Source organism: Mobula birostris, chromosome 13 (genome assembly GCF_030028105.1).
Source record: "Mobula birostris isolate sMobBir1 chromosome 13, sMobBir1.hap1, whole genome shotgun sequence".
NCBI lineage: Eukaryota > Metazoa > Chordata > Chondrichthyes > Myliobatiformes > Myliobatidae > Mobula > Mobula birostris.
In genome coordinates this window covers 34,036,289-34,060,250 of record NC_092382.1, presented here as the reverse complement: position 1 = coordinate 34,060,250, position 23,962 = coordinate 34,036,289, and the positions used below count along the sequence as shown (strand labels likewise).

Below are 23,962 nucleotides of genomic sequence, written 5' to 3'. Positions count from 1 at the left end.
GAGGGCGGTATTTTGGCCTCCGAGAAAGAATTCAGGAAGGCAAAGTTTTACCTGGGGAATAATGAGTTGCTGTGCCAGGCTCTTAGTAGGCAGATCACAGTCAAAGACAGTTTTTACAGATATAACTAGTGACAGCTCCCACGCAACGAATCGTCCTCGGTCACGTCAAGCCTTTCATTCCCAGCGAGGTCCTGCTTCCGCATTCAGCTCTCCTGGGACAAGTAAGGTCAGAAATGACTGTCATCAGACACAAATTTAAGAGGCACACCATCCATGACTTAATCTCTCTTCGGCGCCAGCTACTCATAGGAGGACGACGTTGAGGGCCGGTTTTGTGTCTAACAAGTTAACGTGTACATCCCCATCAATCCACTGTTCCTTTAACAAGGTCAAAGGTCCCCTCACTCTCTGACCAAATACAAGTTCGAATGGACTAAAACCCAGTGATTCCTGTACCGACTCTCTTACTGCGAACAAAAGCAAATAAATTCCTTCATCCCTGTCTTTTCCATTTTCAACACATTATGTCTTAATGATTGGTTTGAGTGTAGAATGAAATCTTTCTAAAGCCCCTTGTCATTCCAGATGGTACGCAGACAATGTAATTTGTAATTTGTTTAGCTCCCAGTTCATAAGCTACCTGCTGGAATAATCCAGATGTAAAATTACCTCCTTGATCAGACTGGATTTCTTTCGGCAAATCAGATAAAGTTAAAAAAAAACTTGGTAAGAGCCTTTGCCACAATTTTAACTTTAATATTTCTGAGGGGTATTGCCTCTGGGAATCTGGATGCAGTACCAATAATAGTGAGCAAATACTGATGGCCAGCTTTAGGCTTCGGCAATGGGCCAACACAAACCACTATAACTTTGGAAAAGGGTTCACTGAATGTCGGTATAGGCCAGAGTGGGGCCACTGGGGTGACCTGATTAGGTTTATCCACAACTTGATAAGTGTGACTGGTTCTGCAAAAGGTCACAACATCTTTCCTCGAATTAGGCCAGTAAAGTTCCTTCATGATCCTGTTTACAGTTTTATTCACTCCGAAATGGCCACCTCAGGGCATACTGTGGGCCAAAGCTAAAATTTCAGCCCAATAAACTTTAGGGACTACAACTTGGTGAACAATTGCCCATTCCTCACTCACAGGTATAGCAGGTGGCCTCCACTTCCTCATTAACACTCCATCCTTGAGATAATACCCTACTGGCCCTTTCTTAATCTCATCATCTGAGAGAGCTATTTATTTTTTTAAAGCTTCAACCTCAGAGTCTCGGTTCTGTTCTGCTATAAACTCCTTCCTAGACAGGAATAAATCTTTCTTATCAGACTTACTACCTGAATCCTGTTGAAACAATAAAGGGAGAAAATTCCCCGACAAGTCATCATAACCTGAATCCCGATTTTGTCTATCATGGGTATCAGAATCATGCTGCACAGAACCGTCTGCATTGGCAGACTTTTCAGCCATACTTCGAGTTACTACAATAAATGTTAAAGTCTATCCGTGGGTCGTCAGTGGTTGGCTTAGTTGTCAACTGCACCGCAGGAACAACTTCACCATCTGCCAGGCCATTCCCTCACAGCAAAGTAACATCTTCCACCGGTAAACTGGAGCATAATCTGAATTTAACAGGTCCCGAAACCAAACCTGACTGTAAAGTTACCCTGTGCAGTGGCACAGAAACCATGCCACCCCCAATGCCTTTAATAAGATTTACCTCACCTATGTCCGTCTCATCACCAAACTTTAGAACGCTGTCCAACATAAGTGACTGAGAGCCCCAGTATCTCGAAGAATTTTCACTGGTACCGGGGCTGACCCTTCCTTTACTAATACAAACCCATCTGACATAAAATGATCGAATCCCTTCTCAATTCGGTCAGACCTTTCAGTCCTTAACTGAGCCTCAGCAGAATGTTCAGAACCCAGTGTGTTTATAGGTGCTTCAACATACTGATCACAGGCATTCGGGACTGCCTCCTTTTCTTTTTCTTGGGTCTTGAAGAAGATGGTGGCGCGACGCAGCTCGCAGCGGCCACTCCGGTGGTGATGTCTGTTATTTGTCAAGTAGGGTGCCATGCACAATCCTGATTTGATGGAGACGGACGTGAGGGCATGGAGGAACATCTGGAGAAACTTCTGAAATCCCTGCTTCGCTGCTGCTGCTCTATGGTCCAAAATCTCTGGAGGAAAAGGCCCCAAGAACTTGGCTTTTCTTGTTGCTCGGTGGCCGGGATGTGGTCAAAGTACTCGGCAGAGGGTGGTGCTCGGAGAGGCTGTGTCAGAGAGCTGGGCGGAGGCTCAAAGTTTTCAGACGGACTCAGAGTCCGCTGCGGTCGGTTGCTTCCAATGACGCTGCATTGGCGAGTCAGTTTTAGTCTTGGTTTGCCCTATGTTTTCTTGTGATATCATTCTGGAGGAACGTTGTATCATTTTTTAATGCATGCATTTCTAAATGGCAATAAACAAAATCTAAACTAATCTTCAGGGCGGAAGAATTAGCCATCATATGACCTATGACCAGCTTTCTTACAATAGTAACAAGTAAGACCAGAATATTTCTCCTTCAACTGTTTCCCTTCATCCTTACTCTTGTTACTAATCCCAGCTTTAATTTCTGGTTTACCCTGGTTATCCCTGATACTTTTCTGGAAGCTCTTATTCGGAGTGAAATTAACCGTATGAGTTAAAGCAAACTCATCTGCTAATCGAGCAGACTTCTGCAAAGTGGCAGCATCCCTTTCATCTAAATACGTCTTTATGTCATCAGGGGTGCACTTTTTGAATTCTTCAATTAAAACCAACTCTTCCAAGCTGTTACAATCATCATTTACATTTTTAGATGTGCACCAGTGGTCAAAACACACAAACTTCTCAAAAGCAACTTCCATATATGTCTGGTTCACATTTTACCTCTAATTTCTAAACTTTTGCCTGTATGCTTCTGGGACCAACTTGTAAGCTTTGAGCACAGCCTGTTTCACTATGTCATAATCAGCTGCTTCATTAACTGAAAAAGCAGAATAGGCTTGCTAAGCCTTCCCCTTAATTACACTTTGTAAGAGAATAGGCCAACCCTCTTTTAGCCACTTTAAACTCTGAACAACCTTCTCAAAATGCTGAAAGTATTTATCAACCTCTGCCTCATTAAATGGAGGTACTAATTTAACTTCCCGACTGGCCTCAAACTTATCACCAGAGTCTGATGCCAGACCACTTTGCTGCAATCTCTCTATCTTTTCCAGCTCGAACAGCCTCTGTCTTTCTGCTTTCTCCCTCTGTTTTTCTGCCTCTCTGGCTTCAAACTGCCTCTGCCTTTCCGCAGCCTCCATATTTAATTTTTCTAACTTGTTCTGGAGCTCAAACTCACTAGGTTTACTTTCAGGAAACTCCAACTCCTCCACTTTAAACACATCCTCAGATACATAATGCTCAGCTATTGTCCTCTGCATCTATGCCCTCCTCATTGTCGATTTCACCTTAGCAAGTTCTAACCTTTTAGCAATACTCAACAACTCAATCCTTCTAGCGTCCTCTCATGCCTCAGCGGCTGGCGCTTCGAGAAATCTATCAACATCCACTGCTGCTGATTTTCCACACACAAATAAATCAAAAGGGATTTCCCAAATGAAATCGATAATAAATCAATACACCCCGAAATCTGTTTATATCCCGGACTCAGGCCCCAATCTTGTGAAGAACCAGCAGCAATAGACTACACCTGGAGTCTGATTTTGATGGTAAAACCACTATCTAATTATAATATAGTAACTTAAGCAGGATAAACAAAAGTTAACAGTATTACACGTATATATGGGTTTAAATATAACTCCCAAACTATTGAGCTCCGGGTAAATTATGAAGTTCAGTTCAACCAGAATAGGTGAAGAGAGGTATTTGTAATCCAGGGTAAATGTCGAGAGAAGGCAATTTTGTCGAATTCCACAGGTTCCACGGTGATAAAACGAGAGGACAGTCGCTGTAGATTTTATCCATTGTTGTTCCAAATCCACATACAAATTATAACCGAAAGTGACTTGTCACAAGGGGTATCGTCTTCAAGTGAATAACCACACCCACACCCAGGCAAGGGTTAACACATAAGTGGGCTTCACAGGATACCCCAAATCAGATCCACTCCTATGGATCAAACGAGGTGAACACCACATATTCGATGTTCGCTGAATCGATAATTAACCCACCCTTGTGGGCATTAGGAAACTTCTAAACAGTGACCCTTGGCCACCAGTTCCCTGGTTTCGATCCTTCCAGTTTTCATCCTTCATCTCTGTCTGACTCTGAGTGTCTGTGTCCTCGGTTAAATCTAAACAAGCTGCGAGCGATGTAAACAAGCTGCAAGTCAGACTGATTCACCTTCTCAATCTCTCTCTCTCTCCCCTAAAATGACAGTCCACAGCAAACAAAACCTCGGGATTCATAACAACGGCTTCTCCCCTGTGTGAACTGACTGGTGTGCCAGTAGTTGGGATGACTGAGTGAATCCTTTCCCACATTCTGAGCAGGTGAATGGCTTCTCCTCAGTGTGAACTAGCTGATGTCTGTGTAGGGTGGAAGACTGTGAATCTCTTCCCACATTCTGAGCAGGTGAACGGCTTCTCCCCGTTGTGAACTCGCTGGTGAGCCATGAGGTCAGATGACCGAGTGAATCCCTCCCCACATATTCAGCAGATGACCAGCCTCTGCCCAATGTGAACTGACCGGTATGTCCACAGGTGGGATGACTGACTGAATCCTTTCTCACACACAGAACAGGTGAATGGCCTTGTCCAGTGTGAACATGATGTACATTCAATTGGGATAACTGAGTGAATCCATTCCCACAGTCTGAGCAAGTGAATGGTCTTTCCCCTGTGTAAAATGACGGCCGTGCCAGTCGGTCAAATGACCAAGTGAATCCCTCCCCACAGTCTGAGCAGGTAGGATGGTCCATTGAATTCCTTGCTCTATTTCTTAAATATCTAGACAGAGACAGCAAAACTGGCATACTGTGTTTGAGATTCCAGGAGAGAAATTCCTTCTCCTTTTTAACCTGTAGAAAGATTTACAAAATCCATCAATGGATGTAGGACAACATTTCAGATGAGATTCCTTCAGTTGCCAAGGTTTGATCTGGTATCACACTGTTACACTGAGGTTCAACCCAAGTTGGAGAGAGAAATCATCTTCTATCTGGGCACAGTGATGGTATCTGGAATGCCCATCAAACTCTCTGATGCTCTTCCTCTCTCTATAAGAATGGGGCATTTCTGCCATCTCCAATCTGTGACCTGGCTCAGTTTGGCTCTCTCCATTGGTATTATTCCCTGCTCCTGCTGAGCAGCCATGGGTGCCTGGCCCCACAGTAACTGAAACAGTATCACGCAAACTGTCTTTCTTGACATATATCAGGGATTTTCTTTTATGTATTACTAACTTAAAGTGCCACAGTTTTAACGCCACATAAAACATTCCTGCCGAGATGAATGGTTGGTCCGCACAGCCGTTAAGAAGACTTAAGAGTGAATATTTGTATTATTTCAGGTTCTTGTAGAAAAGTACAACACAGAAACAGGCCCTTTGGGCCATCTGGTTTGTGCTGAACTATTTAAACTGCGCACCCCCAGACCCCTACCATCCAGGTACCTATGCAAACCTCTGAAATGTTGAAATCGTGCTCGCATGCACCACTTGTGCTGGCTGCTCATTCCACACCCGATGACAGTCTGTGTGAAGAAGTTTCCCCTCATGTTCCCATTGACGATTCACCTTTCACCCTTAACCCATGGCCTCTGGTTGCATTCCCACACCATCTCAGTGGTAAAAGCTAGCTTGTATTTACCCATTGTCTTGTACAATGTCAGCATAACCTCCATCTCCTGTACTCAGTACTTTGGTTTATGAAGGCCAATGTGTCAAAATCTTTCTTTCCGTCCCTACCTAACTGTGACACCACTTTCAGTGAATTATATTCCCAGATCCCTTTCTTCTACCGCACTCCTCAGTGCCCGACCATTCACTGTGTAAGACCCGGGTCCTACCAAAACGCACCTTACACTTGTCACCATTAAATTCCACTTTCCATTTCTCAACCCACTTTTCCAGCGGGTCCAGGTCGCACTGCAAGCCATGATAGTCTTCCTCGCTGTTCACTGCACCCCAATCTTGGTGTCATCCACAAATTTGCCGATCCAGTTAACCATGTTAACATCAGATTACTGATATAGATGACAAACAACAACAGATCCAGCACTGATCCCTGTGACACACCACTAGTCTCAGGCCTCCAGTCAGAGAGGCAACCATCTGCTACCACAGTCTGGCTTCTCCCAAAGACAGTGTCTCATCCAATTTACTATCTCATCTTGAATACTGAGTGACTGAACCTTCTAGACCAACCCCTCATATCTGACTTAGTCAAGTGCCTTGCCAAAGTCCATGTAGACAACATCCACTGCCTTGCCTTCATCCACTTTCCTGATAGCTTCCTCGAGAGGCACTATAAAATTGGTTAGACATGACTACCATGCACAAAGCCAGGCTGCCTATCCTTAATCAGAACACACCAATCCAAATTCTTGTATATCGAGCTCCTGCACACACATTCCAATAACTTTCCCACTACTGATTCAGGCTCACCAACGTATAATTTCCTAGTTTATTTCTAGAGCCTTTTTTAAACTGTGAAGCAGCATTGGCTGTCCTCCAATCCATCACCTGTCACTAAGGGTGATTTAAGTATCTGTGCTTGGGCCCCAACAATTCTGCACTTGTCTTTGGCAAGGTCCCAGGGAACAACTTGTCAGCCCCTGGGGGTTCATCCACACTAATTTGCTTTAAGACAGCAAACACCTCCATCTCTGTAATCTGTACAGGGTCCATGAAGTTGATGCTGCTTTGCCTCACTTCTATAGACTCTGTGTCCATCTCCTGTGTACATACAGAAAAACTCTCCCCCATCTATTTTGTCACCTCATATGGATTACCATTCTGATCTTCCACAGGATTAATTTTTTTCCCTTGCAATCTTTTTGTTCTTAACATATCTGCAGAATCCCTGAGGATTCTCCTTCACCTTGTCTGCTGGACAACCTCATGCCTTCTTTTATTTCTTTCATAAGTGTTCACCTGAATTTCCTGTATTTCTATTTGTTCCTATCTGCCTGTACCTGGTATGCACCTCCTTTTTATTGATCTGGGAAATGAAAGCCAAAGGGGTGATAGAGCTGTGTAGTGGAAGGTGGGGGCAAGGGGGTGACACTAAAGTTGCAGGGGGAATTGGAGCCTGAGTAACAGAACAGATAGTGGAGGGGTTGTGGAGACAAATGTTGTTCAGTCATCAGACAAAGTCAGGAATGAAAAAGTTGCCATGGTGCAGTGAACATGCTGAGCCCTGTATATTTCAATACAGGGAGCAGCGTAGGAAAGGCGGATGTGTTCACGGCGTGGAACAACACTGGAATTATGACACTAGGATCTGGCAACTGTGGACTGGGACAGGCTGCTTTATGGCAAAGGTGTGCTTGGTAAATGGGAGGCCTTCAAAGCAAAATTTTGGTAGTACAAAGCAGGTACGTGCTTGTCAGAATAAAAGGTAAAGTTAGAAACTGTATCTCTTGGTTTTCAAGAGATATTGAGACCCTGGTAAAGCACAAAATGGAGTTGCATAACAGGGATAGGCAGGTCGGTTCTTATGGAGTATAAGAAATGCAAGGGAACAGATAGGAAATAAATCAGGATGGCTGAAAGAAGGCATGAGGTTGCTGGCACAGAAAAGATGAAGGATAATCCTCAGGGATTCTAGAGATAGATTAAGAGCAAAAGGGTTGTAAAGTACAAATTTGGTCCGCTGGAAGACCGGAATGGCAATCCACGTGTGGAACCAAAGCAGATGGGGGGAGATCTTAAATATTTTTTCACCTTTATTTACTCAGGAGATGGACAAAGGGTGTGTGGGAGTGTGGAAAAGCGGCATTAAAATGGTGGACCCTGTAGAGATTAAAGAAAAGAAGTTATTTCGCTGTTCAACATAGAACATAGAAATCTACAGCATATTCCAGGCCATTCAGCCCACAATGTTGCGCCTACCATGTAACTTACTCTAGAAGCTGCCTAGAATTTCCCTAGTGCATAGCCTTCTATTTTACTAAGCTCCATGTACTTATCTAAGAGGCTGTTAAAAGAGCCTATTGGCTATCCAAATACTCAATGCCCGTCATCATTTTATACACCTAAAAAAGGCACTAGATATAAACAAGGAAATTATACACTGCTTTGAGGATTTGTCAGAAATATACAAAATTATGAGGGTATAGATAGGGTAAATGCAAGCAGCTTTTTCCATTGAGGTTGGGTGGGATGACAACCAGAGGTCATGGGTAAGAGGGGAAGGTGAAAATTTAATGGGAACATGTGGAAAAGCTCTTTACAGAAATGGTTGTGAAAGTGTTGAATGAGATGTCAGTGCAAGTGGTGAATATGAGCTCGGTTTCACCATTAAGAGAAGTTTGATAGGTACCTGGATGGTAGGGGTATGGAGGGCGATGGTCCCAGTGCAGGTAGTTGCATTAGACAGCTTAAATGTTTTTTGGCATTGACTAGATGGGCCAGATAGCCCACTTCTGTACTGAACTATTCCATGTTTTTATGACAGAGAAGCTGGCCGAACTTGTTTGGAAGGGATACGGTAGGAGTGACAATGGAGCAGCAATGGCTGGAGTTTCTGGGAGCAATTCAGAAGTTGAGTGATCAGCACATCCTAAAGAAGTAGAAGCATTGGGAAGGCAGGAGGACACAACCGTGGCTGAAATGAGAAGCTAAAGCGAACATAAAAGCCAAAGAGAGGGCAAACAAAAGAGCAAAATCTATTGGGAACCTTTTAGAAACCAACAGAAGACAACTACAAAAAAAGTCTGATGAGCTCAGTACATAAAATCATGATCTTGTAGTCATTAATGGGCTTTGATTGCACCCAATAGTCCAGAGTATTTAGAGGAACAAAATATCCGGGGCCTCAATATCTCTTGAAAACCAAGGTTCCCTGCACCAGTTACCTTTCAACTTTCATTTTGGCAGGCACAAACAAACTCTGCATCCTCAAAATTTCACTTCTGAAGGCCTCCCACTTACAAGGACTTCTTTGCCAGAAAACAGCCTGTCCCAACCCACACTTGTCAGATCCTTTCTGATACCATCAAAATTGACCTTTCTCTAATTTAGAATCTCAACCCGTGGTCCAGACCTCCCTTTTTCCATATTTACTTTGAATCTCATGGCATTATGATCACTAATTTCTGTCACCAGCCCTGGATCATTTCCTAACAGTTCATTGCACACTTCTATGTACTGATTAAGGGCACATTTGACAAACTCCACCCCATCTAGTGCTTTTACAGTATGTGAGTCCCAGTCAATATACTGAAAGTTAAAATCACTTACAGGAACAATCTTTGTTTCCAGGCATGGTCTGTGATCTGTCTGCAAGTTTGTTCCTCTAAATCACTCAGACTGTTGGGTGCAACCAAGTCCCGATAATAGCTACAATATCATAATTCCCTGCCCTGAGCTCATCTGGCTTTCCTATGATGCTTCTTGCATTGTGATATACACAGCTCAGCACATTCATCGCACCATGCTCAACCATTTGATTGCTGACTCTATCTGAGGTCTGAACAACATCCGACTGGTGTCAAGAAAACAAACTCTCCCTCACTGTCAGAAAAACAAAGGAGCTGATTGTGGACGACGGGAGGACTGGAGACAGGGTAACCCCTATGGGCATCAATGGATCTGGGGTTGAGAGGTGAACAGCTTTAAGTTCCTGGGCATAAACATCACTAAGGATCTCACATGGTCTGTACGTACCAGCTGTGTTGCGAAAAGAGCACAACAGCACCTCTTTCACCTCAGATGGTTGAAGAAGTTTGGTCTGGGGCCCCAAGTCCGAAGAACTTTCTACAGGGACACAATTGAGAGCATCCTGACTGGTTGCATCACTGCCTGGTCTGGGAACTGTACTTCCCTTAATCACAGGAACCTGCAGAGAGTGGTGTGGACAGCCCAGAGCATCTGTAGATGTGAACTTCCCACTATTCAGGACATTTACAGAGACAGGTGTGTAAAAAGGGCTCAAAGGATATTGGGACTCAATTCACAAAAATCACAAACTGTTCCTGCTGCTACCATCCAGGAAACAGTACCACAGCAAAAGGACCAACAGGCTCCGGGACATCATCTTCTACCGGGCCATCAGACTGATTAATTGATTTCTATGTCTAGGGTTCTCAGTAATTGGTAGTTGCTTATTACCAAAATGGCTTCTCGGAAGTGTGATACTAAAATGGCTTCTCGCACTATTAACTGCTGAGCAAGGGGTTCTCTGTAACCGCATGTTTGGGTTATACTTAGTTATAATGGAAATTGCACTCATTTGCTAACCAATGGAAGTCATGTCCTGTTATCTTGTATGTGTGTGCTGAGTTGAGGAGCGCGGGTTTTTTTCGGGAGGCGAGCAGACAGGACAGACAGGCGGGGAACGGACAGCAGTTCCAGGGCGGTAGATACCGGACCTCGGGGGTTCAGAGGGTGGCCGGAGACTCGGAAGGACTCTGTGGATGGAATTGGAGGCGTGAGCTCCAACGTATGAAAATATTATGTGCACAAGACTGATAAGTTACTGATGTGACGCCTTTTCTCCAGCAACTTTTGCATCTCCACAATGCACACAGGGGACACCAGTTTCTATATTGGACATAATATTTCCCCTGAACCCTCCTGAGGAATTGAGGATATATAAAAACATCATTTTGAACCGATGTGACCACTGGCTAAAAGAATAATTGGGACTGAATAGGAACGTTTGAACTGAAGTAAACTCTGTCATCAGCAGTTAGCTAAGACAGGCTCATTACCAGTTCTCTGCGGCTTGCAGAGAGACAGACTGAGAGCTGATAACATTATACATTGTACCCTCATTAGTTGATAACATTATACATTGTACCCTCGTTTGAGTAAAGGGAGGAGGACTCGCCGATAAGGACAGGAATGAACATCTGTCTGTAATTAAATCAGGGCCTTGCAAAGAGAATAACTGATAAGGACTGGACAGCACATACATCTGTAAATAAAACCATGATTTAGCGAACTCCCTTATCTAAGTAATTAAGATTGGCACCAACAGACTTGGTGGGCGTACCAGTTCAAATAACATCTTGCAATATTAATGCATGGGGCTCACTATGTATAAATATACGGCTGTAACCCAACTAAGTCAGTCCAATTGTCAGATGGTGGCAGTTCTTACCTGCCTTCCCTTTGACAACTGGGTCTCAAACTCCTGCAGGAGAATGCACAATAAACTGTGGTGACGATAAGAAGCTGGTCTTCCGAGTTTTACTCAGATTCAAGTTTAACACTTGGCGTCACGAACAGGATTCCAATATAGGGAGTGCCAAGCAGACGGACTGAGTAAGCAGCTGGACCACTCTGGGGACTCCGTAGGCCAACTGGGCGCCCTTTAGTCGCTCTCCATTAGTTCCTTTGGAGGTACGGTCCCTCGCCCAAGGCTGATCGCATATCTTGACGGGATTGGGACAGAATCTGTCGGAAGACAGAATTATGATGTTGTAGCAATTAGTGAAACTTGGCTACAGGAGAGGCAGGACTGGCAGCTTAATATTCCAGGGTTCCGATGTTTCAGATGTGATCGAGGCAGAGGAATGAAAGGTGGGGGAATAGCATTGCCTGTTAGGGCAAATATTACAGCAGTGCTCAGGCAGGACAGATTAGAGGGCTTGTCTACTGAGTCCTTATGGGTGGAGCTGAGAAACAGGAAAGGTATGGCCACATTAGTGGGATTGTATTACAGACCACCCAACAGTCAACGATACTTGGAAGAGCAAATCTGCAGAGAGATAGCAGGCAACTGCAGGAAACAAAGTTGTGGTGGTAGGGGATTTTAATTTTCCATACATTGATTGGGACTCCCATACTGTTAGGGATCTAGATGGTTTAGAGTTTGTAAAATGTGTTCAGGAAAGTTTTCTAAATCAATATATAGAGGGACCAACTAGAGGGGATGCAATATTGGATCTCCTGTTAGGTAACGAATTAGGGCAAGTGACAGAAGTCTGTGTAGCGGAGCACTTTGGTTCCAGTGATCATAACACAATTAGTTTCAATTTGATCATGGACAAGGATAGATCTGGTCCTAGGGTTGAGGTTCTGAACTGGAAGAAGATCAAATTTGAAGAAATGAGAAAGGATCTAAAAAGCATGGATTGGGACAGGTTGTTCTCTGGCAAAGATGTGATTGGTAGGTGGGAAGCCTTCAAAGGGGAAATTTTGAGAGTGCAGACTTTGTATGGTCCTGTCAGGATTAAAGGCAAATTGAATAGGAATAAGGAACCTTGGTTCTCAAGGGATATTGCAACTCTGATAAAGAAGAAGAGGGAGTTCTATGAAATGTATAGGAAACAGAGGATAAATCAGGTGCTTGAGGAGTAGAAGAAGTGCAAGGAAATACTTAAGAAAGAAATCAGGAGGGCTAAAAGAAGACATGAGGTTGCCTTGGCAGTCAAAGTGAAGGATAATCCAAAGAGCTTTTGCAGGTATATTAAGAGCAAAAGGATTGTAAGGGATAAAATTGCTCCTCTTGAAGATCAGAGTGGTCGGCTTTGTGTGGAACCAAAGGAAATGGGGGAGATCTTAAATAGGTTTTTTGCGTCTGTATTTACTAAGGAAGCTGGCATGAAATCTATGGAATTGAGGGAATCAAGTAGTGAGACCATGGAAACTGTACAGATTGAAAAGGAGGAGGTGCTTGCTGTCTTGAGGAAAATTAAAGTGGATAAATCCCCGGGACCTGGCAGAGTGTTCCCTCGGACCTTGAAGGAGACCAGTGTTGAAATTGCAGGGGCCCTGGCAGATGTATTTAAAATGTCGCTGTCTACGGGTGAAGTGCCGGAGGATTGGAGAGTGGCTCATGTTGTTCCGTTGTTTTAAAAAGGATCGAAAAGTAATCCGGGAAATTATAGGCCGGTGAGTTTAACGTCAGTAGTAGGTAAGTTATTGGAGGGAGTACTAAGAGACAGAATCTACAAGCATTTGGATAGACAGGGACTTATTAGGGAGAGTCAACATGGCTTTGTGCGTGGTAGGTCATGTTTGACCAACCTGTTGGAGTTTTTCGAGGAGGTTACCAGGGAAGTGGATGAAGGGAAGGCAGTGGATATTGTCTACATGGACTTCAGTAAGACCTTTGACAAGGTCCCGCATGGGAGGTTAGTTAGGAAAATTCAGTCGCTAGGTATACATGGAGAGGTGGTAAATTGGATTAGACATTGGCTCGATGGAAGAAGCCAGAGAGTGGTGGTAGAGAATTACTTCTCTGAGTGGAGGCCTGTGACTAGTGGTGTGCCACAGGGATCAGTGCTGGGTCCATTGTAATTTGTCATCTATATCAATGATCTGGATGATAATGTGGTAAATTGGATCAGCAAGTTTGCTGATGATACAAAGATTGGAGGTGTAGTAGACAGTGAGGAAGGTTTTCAGAGCCTGCAGAGGGACTTGGACCAGCTGGAAAAATGGGCTGAAAAATGGCAGATGGAGTTTAATACTGACAAGTGTGAGGTATTGCACGTTGGAAGGACAAACCAACGTAGAACATACAGGGTTAATGGTAAGGCACTGAGGAGTGCAGTGGAACAGAGGGATCTGGGAATACAGATACAAAATTCCCTAAAAGTATCGTCACAGGTAGATAGGGTCATAAACAGAGCTTTTGGTACATTGGCCTTTATTAATCAAAGTATTGAGTATAAGAGCTGGAATGTTATGATGAGGTTGTGTAAGGCATTGGTGAGGCCGAATCTGGAGTATTCTGTTCAGTTTTGGTCACCAAATTACAGGAAGGATATAAATAAGGTTGAAAGAGTGCAGAGAAGGTTTACAAGGATGTTGCCGGGACTTGAGAAACTCAGTTACAGAGAAAGGTTGAATAGGTTAGGACTTCATTCCCTGGAGCGTAGAAGAATGAGTGGAGATTTGATAGAGGTATATAAAATTATGATGGGTTTTGAGAGAATGAATGCAAGCAGGCTTTTTCCACTGAGGCGAGGGGAGAACAAAAACCAGAGGACATGGGTTAAGGGTGAGGGGGGAAAAGTTTAAAGGGAACATTAGGGGGGACTTCTTCACACAGAGAGTGGTGGGAGTATGGAATGAGCTGCCAGACGAGGTGGTAAATGCGGGTTCTTTTTTAACATTTAAGAATAAATTGGACAGATACATGGATGGGAGGTGTATGGAGGGATATGGTCCGTGTGCAGGTCAGTGGGACTAGGCAGAAAACGGTTCGGCACAGCCAAGAAGGGCCAAAAGGCCTGTTTCTGTGCTGTAGTGTCTATGGTTCTATGAGACTCGTATAAGGGTAGGCAAAAGTGGGCAGGAGGCGGTACTGGGTAAATTTTACTGAGTGGGCAGGAGGTAGATGTGCTGGGTAATTTACTTGGAGAACATGGATCCACTGCAGTCGATTGATAGGAGTGGGCCAGGAGCAGCCCTACACAATATGTGTGAGAGTTTTCCAGACAAGGAAAAGGATTTGTGAATGCTGAGTGCAGAGCTGAATAAGAAATTGGGGACAAAATGTGGCCACTGGGGGGTGGGGGGAACCTGGGATATTACCTCATGAGAACAAGCAGTAAATTCGATATGGAAAAAGAACTGTGGAAAGAAGTGGAAATTGTTAAAAAGGGAACGAAGGAAAAGGCAGATGTAAAGTGGAACAGTATATTATTAGCAAGTTGGAGGAATAATGCATGTGACAAAGGGATCGAGGTATGTACTGCAGAAGGCACGCCAAAGGTTGGGAGACACTAAAAAGCGGAGTGTAAATGGGTGGATGGGCACCGGAAACGAGAGCAGGAAAAACAATGTAAGCAAACCAAGGCTGGCCATGATAGGAGAGAAGGGCAGGAATGTCAGTCTAAAGTTCGAACTGATAGGGAAACAAGGGATCCCGAACCCATGTCTGGCATACTGACCCTGTTTGAGGGCAGTCACTGTGATGAGGAGTGGGCACCCATCATACACCCCCACCTTACCAGGGGCCAAGTGCACCCAGTGCCCCTGAACCCCAATCCTCGGGGTACTCAGATACAGTGGCCGCTCAGGTAGACAGCGGCGACAGGGGAGGGGAGGTCTCTATACCCTGAGATCCAGAAAGGGAATACAAAGGATTATTCCGAGACAGGGAGGGAAGAATCCAATAAAACCCCAGAGTTAATGGCTCCACAAAGACAATTGCCCACCCGAATGCTGCCCAATCCACGAGCAGGAGGAGGGACCTCAGTGATTCCTCTGTATGCACCCTGGAAGCCTCAGGAAATGATAATGATCATGAATCAGGCCCCAGATAGAAAAGAAAAACTAGCACAGTTTGCTCAGTATGTCCGCAGTACTACACAAATGTATAATGCGACCTGGGAAGATTTATTCTGTCTCTGCTGCATGATTCTCTCAGCTGATGAAGGGCTGAAATGGAAGGCAGAATTGAGCTACCAAACCTATCAGGACTTACAGGTGGGAAACCATAATGAGAATAAAGAGACAGACGGGATTATTCAAGCCTTGGAAACAGCTCTACACCAACCTGTGAACATCACTAAAGTACTTGAATGCAAAGCTAAGCCTGGGGAATCGGGACCAGACTATTGGGAGCGATTTGTGGCCTGCTACAGCACTTTCGCAGGAGACCAAGCCTTTAATGATGGGAATCCGTTCCCCCAGTTTAATACCTTACTGTTCCAATGCTTACCAACCAAGTTAGCCAACATGATTAAAACAAGTAATATGGATTGGCCTGACAGTGCACAAAATCGAATGCGATGAGCTTTGACATACTATTGCGAGCCGACTTTCGAATCCTGATCAGCCCCGAAGGGCACTAATATTAAAGGTGAATATGTTCAGTGGGAAGGACACGAGCGGACTATATCTGGGGATCAGAAATGGGAACAAAAACCTACCAAGGGACAGGAGGGGACAACAACCCATTTAGAAATTGACAAGCAAGGATGCTTCCTACCATGAGTACCACCCCTCGGAAAAAGCCCAATGTAATATTGCAAGTTGCTGGAATTCCAATTCCGTTTATGATTGATATGGGGGCAACCACAACCACTCTCGATCAGGAAATAGTGTCTGAAAAGCGATTCCAGCTATCAGACGATACAATCACTCTGTCTGGGTTCGAAGGCACAGAACATACGTATCCACGTACCCAGCCACTGCAGGTGGAATTCCTGGGGAACCAGTGTGGTTTCATTTACAGTCACCACTAGTCAGGGGTGTAATCTAGCAGGAAGAGACATGCTCTGTCAGTTGGAAGCCAATATTCCATGCACAGACAAGGGTATCACCCTGGGAATAGCAAACAACCGACAGCGTCCCCAGTTACCGACCCCCCCAGTGGTGGGAACTTAATCTGGACTCCACTGCGTTTGAACCCCTTCTGCCAGTGGTTGACCCCCATGTGACTCTGTGCTATGAGCCTACGGGGTGCTCAACTGAGGAAAGCCAATATTATGCATCCCTCGAGGGACAGAAGTTCCCAGTCACGGTGATTGGAGAAGTTAAAGGAAAAGAGGGCAGAGCATTACTGGCTGAAGTTCCAGATTTCCTTTGGTGACAGACAGGACCGGTGGTTCCCTATATCACCGTTAGGGTTTGCCCTGGGTTCAAGCCAAAGAGCCGAGGTTCCTTGCCTACACCCTGACGAAACAAGCCCCCAGTACCGAGGGAGACTGGCAAGACTTGGTTGTGGGCCAACTCCGATACTGGAAGGAGTCGGAGGTGAAGACGTGACATCTGGTAAGATACTCTTTTAATACTGACTGAATCCAAGACGTTGTACCCCATCTCTGGGAAATTTCAGGCCATGAAGTCGGCAGCATCAACTGCCTCCCTGTCCAGATCACCGTGAAAGAAGAACAGACTCTCCCATCCATTCTGCAATACCCCCTCAAGCCCGAGGCAACGTTTTATGAGGATGAAAACTCTTTTGTGGATCCAGCAGGAAAACGATATTCTGGCTATGTGATAGTGACGGACAGTGAAGTAGTTGAGCAAGCCTCTTTTGAAGCAGCTGTCTCCGCCCAGAAGGCTGAGCTGTTTGCTCTGACTCGTGCCTGTATCCTAGCAACAGACAAAAGTGTGAACGTTTACACAGAGTTCCGTTATGCATTTGGAGTTGAACATAAATAATCTTCCAGAAATAGTAAGGGACAGAGAGTCCAGTGAGATGGAGGAACTGAGGGAAATACATGTTAGTAGAGAAGTGGTGTTAGGTAAATTGAAGGGATTAAAGGCAGATAAATCCCCAGGGCCAGATGGTCTGCATCCCAGAGTGCTTAAGGAAGTAGCCCAAGAAATAGTGGATGCATTAGTGATAATTTTTCAAAACTCTTTAGATTCTGAACTAGTTCCTGAGGATTGGAGAGTGGCTAATGTAATTCCGCTTTTTAAAAAAGGAGGGAGAGAGAAACCGGGGAATTATAGACCGGTTAGCCTAACATCGGTGGTGGGGAAAATGCTAGAGTCAGTTATCAAAGATGTGATAACAGCACATTTGGGAAGCGGTGAAATCATCGGACAAAGTCAGCATGGATTTGTAAAAGGAAAATCATGTCTGACGAATCTCATGGAATTTTTTGAGGATGTAACTGGTAGAGTGGATAGGGGAGAACCAGTGGATGTGGTATATTTGGATTTTCAAAAGGCTTTTGACAAGGTCCCACACAGGAGATTAGTGCGCAAACTTAAAGCACACGGTATTGGGGGTAGGATATTGATGTGGATACAGAATTGGTTGGCAGACAGGAAGCAAAGAGTGGGAATAAACAGGACCTTTTCAGAACGGCAGGCAGTGACTGGTGAGGTACCGCAAGGCTCAGTGCTGGGACCCCAGTTGTTTACAATATATATTAATGACTTGGATGAGGGAATTAAATGCAGCATCTCCAAGTTTGTGGATGACACAAAGCTGGGCGGCAGTGTTAGCAGTGAGGAGGATGCTAAGAGGATGCTGGTTGACTTGGATAGGTTAGGTGAGTGGGCAAAGTCATGGCAGGTGCAATTTAATGTGGATAAATGTGAGGTTATCTACTTTGGTGGCAAAAACAGGAAAACAGATTATTATCTGAATCGTGGCCGATTAGGAAAAGGGGAGGTGCAACGAGACCTGGGTGTCATTATACACCAGTCATTGAAAGTGGGCATGCAGGTACAGCAGGCGGTGAAAAAGGCGAATGGTATGCTGGCATTTATAGCGAGAGGATTCGAGTACAGGAGCAGGGAGGTACTACTGGAGTTGTACGAGGCCTTGGTGAGACCGCACCTGGAGTATTGTGTGCAGTTTTGGTCCCCTAATCTGAGGAAAGACATTCTTGCCATAGAGGGAGTACAAAGAAGGTTCACCAGATTGATTCCTGGGATGGCAGGACTTTCATATGAAGAAAGACTGGATGAACGAGGCTTATACTCGTTGGAATTTAGAAGATTGAGGGGGGATCTTATTGAAACGTATAAAATCCTAAAAGGATTGGATAGGCTAGATGCAGGAAGATTGTTCCCGATGTTGGGGAAGTCCAGAACGAGGGGTCACAGTTTGAGGATAAAGGAAAAGACTTTTAGGACCGAGATGAGGAAAAACTTCTTCACACAGAGAGTGGTGAATCTGTGGAATTCTCTGCCACAGGAAACAGTTGAGGCCAGTTCATTGGCTATATTTAAGAGGGAGTTAGATATGGCCCTTGTGGCTAAAGGGATCAGGGGGTATGGAGGGAAGGCTGGTACAGGGTTCTGAGTTGGATAATCAGCCATGATCATACTGAATGGCGGTGCAGGCTTGAAGGGCCGAATGGCCTACTCCTGCACCTATTTTCTATGTTTCTATGACTACGGGGTCCTCTGGGAACATGGGGATTCCTGACTGCCTCTGACCACCCCATTAGTAATGCCACCTTTGTAAACAACTTCCTCACCGCTCCACAGCTATCTCGAGTCTTGTCTATTATTAAATGTGCGGCCCACACCCGCATGTCCGACCGGGTCACTACAGGCAATGTTTTAGCGGATAAGACAGCCAAAAGTGCGGTCGAACCCTTGGTAGTTGTAGTTCCCTCATGTTTCCTTCAAGCAACCTTCTGTGACTTAAGCAGAATGGATTTGCTGGACATGCGGGAGGTACGTACTTTTCAGGGGGATGCCTCTGAGGAGGAACGCAAACTGTGTCCCAGATAGGGTGCCAGAAAGACCCCGATATAGGTTTTTGGATCACCCCAGTGGGACAGGTTTGTGTTCCTGCACAGTTTTTACCAATATTGTACACATCCCGAAAAGGAAGGGAATGGTTGGTAACCTGTACCCTGTACACCGGGTACGTCTCCCTTGACAGGCGAACCTTTTTCACGTCTACAAGTTGATTTTATTGAATTGCCTAGAGTGCATTGCTATAGATACTGCATAGTTATTATAGACTTGTTTAATAGATGGATTGAAGCTGTTCCAACTACCAGTAATGCTGCTATGACTGTTGTGAAGGTATATTACAGGAAATGATTCCCAAGTACGGCCTGCCAGAGATGCTGAGCTCTGACAATGGCGCACACTTAGTGGCGAAAGTAAACAAAGGGGTTTGTAATAAACTAGCTATCAAGCAACAATTCCACTGTGTACACCACCCACAGGCCGCTGGCATAGTGGAGAGAGCCAATGGCACTCTGAAGAGTAAATTGGCCAAACTAACAGCGGAGACTGGACTCACTTGGTTGAAGCTGGCCCTAATCCACATGAGGGTTACCCCACAGGGGAAAACAGGGTTGTCACCAGCTGAAATCATTTATGGACGGCCCATGAGGACACCCTGGGGACCAAGACCTTGTCAACCATTGCTCCCAGAAAGTCTACCAGCAAAATTTGATATGCATACCCTAAGAGAAGAGATGGGTAAATACATATGCCAACTAACCAAAATTCTCCAAGCATTACATTCACAGGTACAACAGGCTTACAATGAAGAGAACTACCCCACAGAGAGGAGTGACTATCTCACCACAGAACCTGGGAATTTTGTCCTGATCAAGATCTGGGATTGAGGGAATCTCGGACCTCGGTGGAGGGGACCATATCAGGTGTTACTGACCACTCCCACAGCTGTGAAACTGAAGGGGCAATCTCGGTGGATACATCGAACAGACTACAAACGTGTTACTGAAGGAACTCTCGGACTAAAGGAAAATGTACTGGTTGATAGTGGTGTTCGTGATTATGTCTTTGAGAGGGCTCACCCCAGCATCTGGGGGCCCCCATGTTAACACCTTTCCGTCTCTGCGTCACACCTATGCCAAACAGGTGGAACTAGGGGCCTGCTGGGTTTGTGGTGAAATTCCCCAGCATGGTAAAACTATGATCCCAATGTCAGTAATGTTACATGCTTAAGGATATCTGTGTTTTTTGTGAGAATGCGGTAATGGTCTTTTGGAGGTCACCTGATGTGATTTTCCCGCCGATGTGAGGTCACATGTGCCCCGTGACGAAATAAGGGTTGACTCAGGTGACGCAGTGGGTTTTTGAGTTTGTGGATTTCCAGGTAGAACGTGTTGTGCCTCCGTTTCTGTTACGTGTTTGTTTTTGTGATGCAGTTTCATTTTTAAAACAGAAGGTGTGTTCTCTTACAAGAGATTGTATTTGAGCTGGGAATTTGAGGCTGGAAGTGCCAATTTACTCAATTCCGACAGTTTTGAAGGGAGAGTGAAGAATTCATCTAAGTGAAGGATCGAGAGAAGTCGGCATCGGTTGGCAGTTTAATAAAGAATCGACCTTATTGAGTCTTCATTGGAGAGAACCTGCATTGAGATAACTCTTGCAATAGCGCAATGAGTTCATGCACAAACGCTCTCTCTCTCTAAAAGGAATTTGAGGTCAGTTGACTTAAACTGTTTATTTTTGGCATCGGGAATCCTGTGGACAGAACCGGCAGTAAAGGTGCGTCGGTGAAGAAATCGTTCTCCAGAGAAGTCTCTCCCAATTGAATGTGTAAAACTGTTGGACTTTTGAAGTTATCGCTTTAAGAACTGTATCTGACTGTATCGCTTTAAGAACTGTTTTCAGCATTTAACACTTTAAGAACCAGAGCCGAGTGGAGTTGGTGATCAACTGCGTTCCTGTTAACCTCCGGTTAAAGTTTTCCTTTGTTTTTTCTTCCTTATCGTTTATACGTGTTTAATAAATGTTCGGTTGTTTTTATAAAACCTGTCTCGGTAAATATTCATTGTTGCCGGTTACGTAACAGTAATCCCACTCAGCCAGAGTGAGGAACTCTCAGCCTGGGCTTTCTCAAATAACACCCAGGGAAGTGAGGTGAGGAACTGTGGTCCAGTCAGAGATGACTGTGGTTGTCAGTGTTTTGAGGGATGGTATCTCTCAAACAGAACTTCCTATACTGGGAAACATGCATCCTGGCCATACTTGCAGGTGCCCAGCAGCGGAGAAGCTGAGACTGAGCGATTTTGGATGATCGCTTTTCTCTCCTATGGAGTAGCCAGGAATTCTCGAGAGATAATCAATTTGGCTACAACACTTGAGGAGCTGGCCACGATACTGCAGGGGCTCTGACAGAAACACAGGCCCAAGTAACAGAAATATCCACTGAAATGATTGCAATCTGGCAAACAGTCCCACAGAATCGTATGGCTTTAGATTTTATCCTAGCTGATAAAGGGGGAACCTGTGCTATTATTGACACAGAATGCTGCACCTATATTCCTGATGAGTCTACTAACAGTAGATCCCTCTCCGATCACACTGCCAAGGAGATTGACAGCATCAAGAAAGTAGGGCAGGATTTACACGGGTTCATTGAAGGGTCGAAATGGTGGTCTTTGAAGGTCTGTTCGGTAATATGTGGAGCATGATATTGCATTATGGCCTAATAGTTGTACATATCATTGTTAGAGTTACTGATGTCTGCTGTTTTTACCCACTGATAAGTCTGTGCTGTACTCAGCTGCTTTCTCTGTAATATATTACTGCTTTGTTGATGATGTAATGATGAAAAGGAGGGAGTGATAAAGTATGTAAAAGGGTTAACACTTCGTTAAACAATAGCAGCCTGTTTTTCTGAAAGAAACTGCTGATGATCAACAGATGTGCTGAGCCATGCTGAGCCATATTTCTTCTTCAGGGTAGCTAGCTGGGGTTTCAGGATGCTTATCTCCCTGTGCACTCATGTGTAGATATAGGACAGCTTCAGTCTGTTCTGTGTGTGAAAGCCATTATGACTATTTTGTAATTTGTCTTTAGGGGCTGTCATGTAGTAAATAACTTTGGCTCCAGCCTGTCTTGTGTGGGGGGTATCTGGACAGATATATCTCTGGTGCAAGGGGAATTGATACTCAGTTGGTGGATTGGGCAGGAACAGTCCTAGACTGAGTCAGCCCCAGGTGCTTGGAATAAAGAGTTTGTACTTAAACGGTCTCTGAGTGACTTTATCCGGATTCGACTTCCACAGAATAGGAGTGGTTTTAAAGGGCTGGGCTGCTGGAAGCACATTACCAGACCTGGAGTGATTGCAACTGGGTCTGACAGAGGCATAACTGGTTCTTCTGGGCACATTCAGTCTCACTCCAACTGCTTCCTACCTACTCTTGTACAGATATGTAATGTCTAAAGGACTAGTGTTTGAGCAAATGAGACTCACCAAACTTTCTCCTGACTGAATCACTGGAATCTCCGAGTAAGATGGGTTCTCTCCAGTTGATGCTCTCAATCCTCAGGCTGGTTCACTTGTTGCTGTTCTCTTGTCTTCAGTCGTGGTTTGCTTCTTTTTGGGGTTTTTCTTCCAATAAATCTCTCACCGCAGGTCTAACTTTAACATGTAATGAAGCACATTAACAATAAAAAGGAGAACCAAATATATCTGCTTCATGTTTCTAAGAACAAAATTCACTGAAATTTAAACGTTGAAGGCAAATATAATGATCTCAGTGAACAATCTTTTATTGTCCCTCACACGTCACAAAACGATATGTGATAAGAAGGAGCCATCAGTCAGTCATGGTAAGACATAAGACACAGGAACAGAATTTGGTGATTCAATCCATCTGGTCTGCCCCATCACTCAACCATGGCTGATTTTTATTCCAACACCATATTCCTGCCTTCCTCCTGTAACACTGAAGCTACTTAGCAATCATGAACATATTAATTTCTGTCATAAATATACCCAAATGGCAGCTTCAACCAACCTCTGCAGCAACAAATTCCACAGATCAGACATATTTTTGCTAAATTTTTTTTCTCATCTCAGTTTTTAAGGGAAGCATCTTTATCCTGAGACTCTGCTGTGAGATTACAGACTCTCTGTATAATGGAAACATCCTCTCCATGTCCAGTGTATCCAGGCTTTTCAGCATTCGGTAGGTTTACTTAACCATACATCCCCCCCCACCACCCCCACCGTCCCTCTGAACTCCATTGACCACAGGTCCAGAACCATCAAATGCTCCTCATACATAAAGCTGATCATTGCTGAAATGCCATGTGGTGATTGGTAAGTTCGTGACCTGAGGTGGAAGGAGCCAATTTCAGAAAAACTACCATTTTTCAATTATCTGAAACAGAAATACCGCAAGAGTTATTAACTCCAAACTTTCAGCATAATCACTCAAAGAGTTGAACTACACGTGCATGTAACGAGTGCTGTATAACTTTAGGCCTTCTAACTTAGGCCACGAACTTATCAATCACCCCTCTTACAGCTCCGGCACCTAAAAAAATTGCCACTGCACCCCTGCTCCGGCCGTCCGGTAGAATAGTGCTCCTTTCCCAATGCCCTAACCCAGATTTACACAACCATGAGGAAATCTTACTCACCGCCGCCCGGACGGCACACACCG

At 44.6% G+C, this 23,962-nt stretch overlaps 1 long non-coding RNA gene across 2 annotated transcripts; it reads right to left on the bottom strand.

Annotated features, from left to right (window-relative positions):
* Positions 1–23,962, bottom strand: LOC140207519 (uncharacterized). 2 transcript variants are annotated; one of them, XR_011888575.1, is made up of 4 exons: positions 23,940–23,962; positions 22,765–22,932; positions 11,305–11,600; positions 1–212 (listed from the first exon to the last, which is right to left on the bottom strand). It is a non-coding gene; the product is annotated as an uncharacterized lncRNA (long non-coding RNA). The 2 variants fall into 2 exon arrangements; XR_011888574.1 differs by lacking the exon at positions 1–212 and having other exon boundaries at positions 11,059–11,600.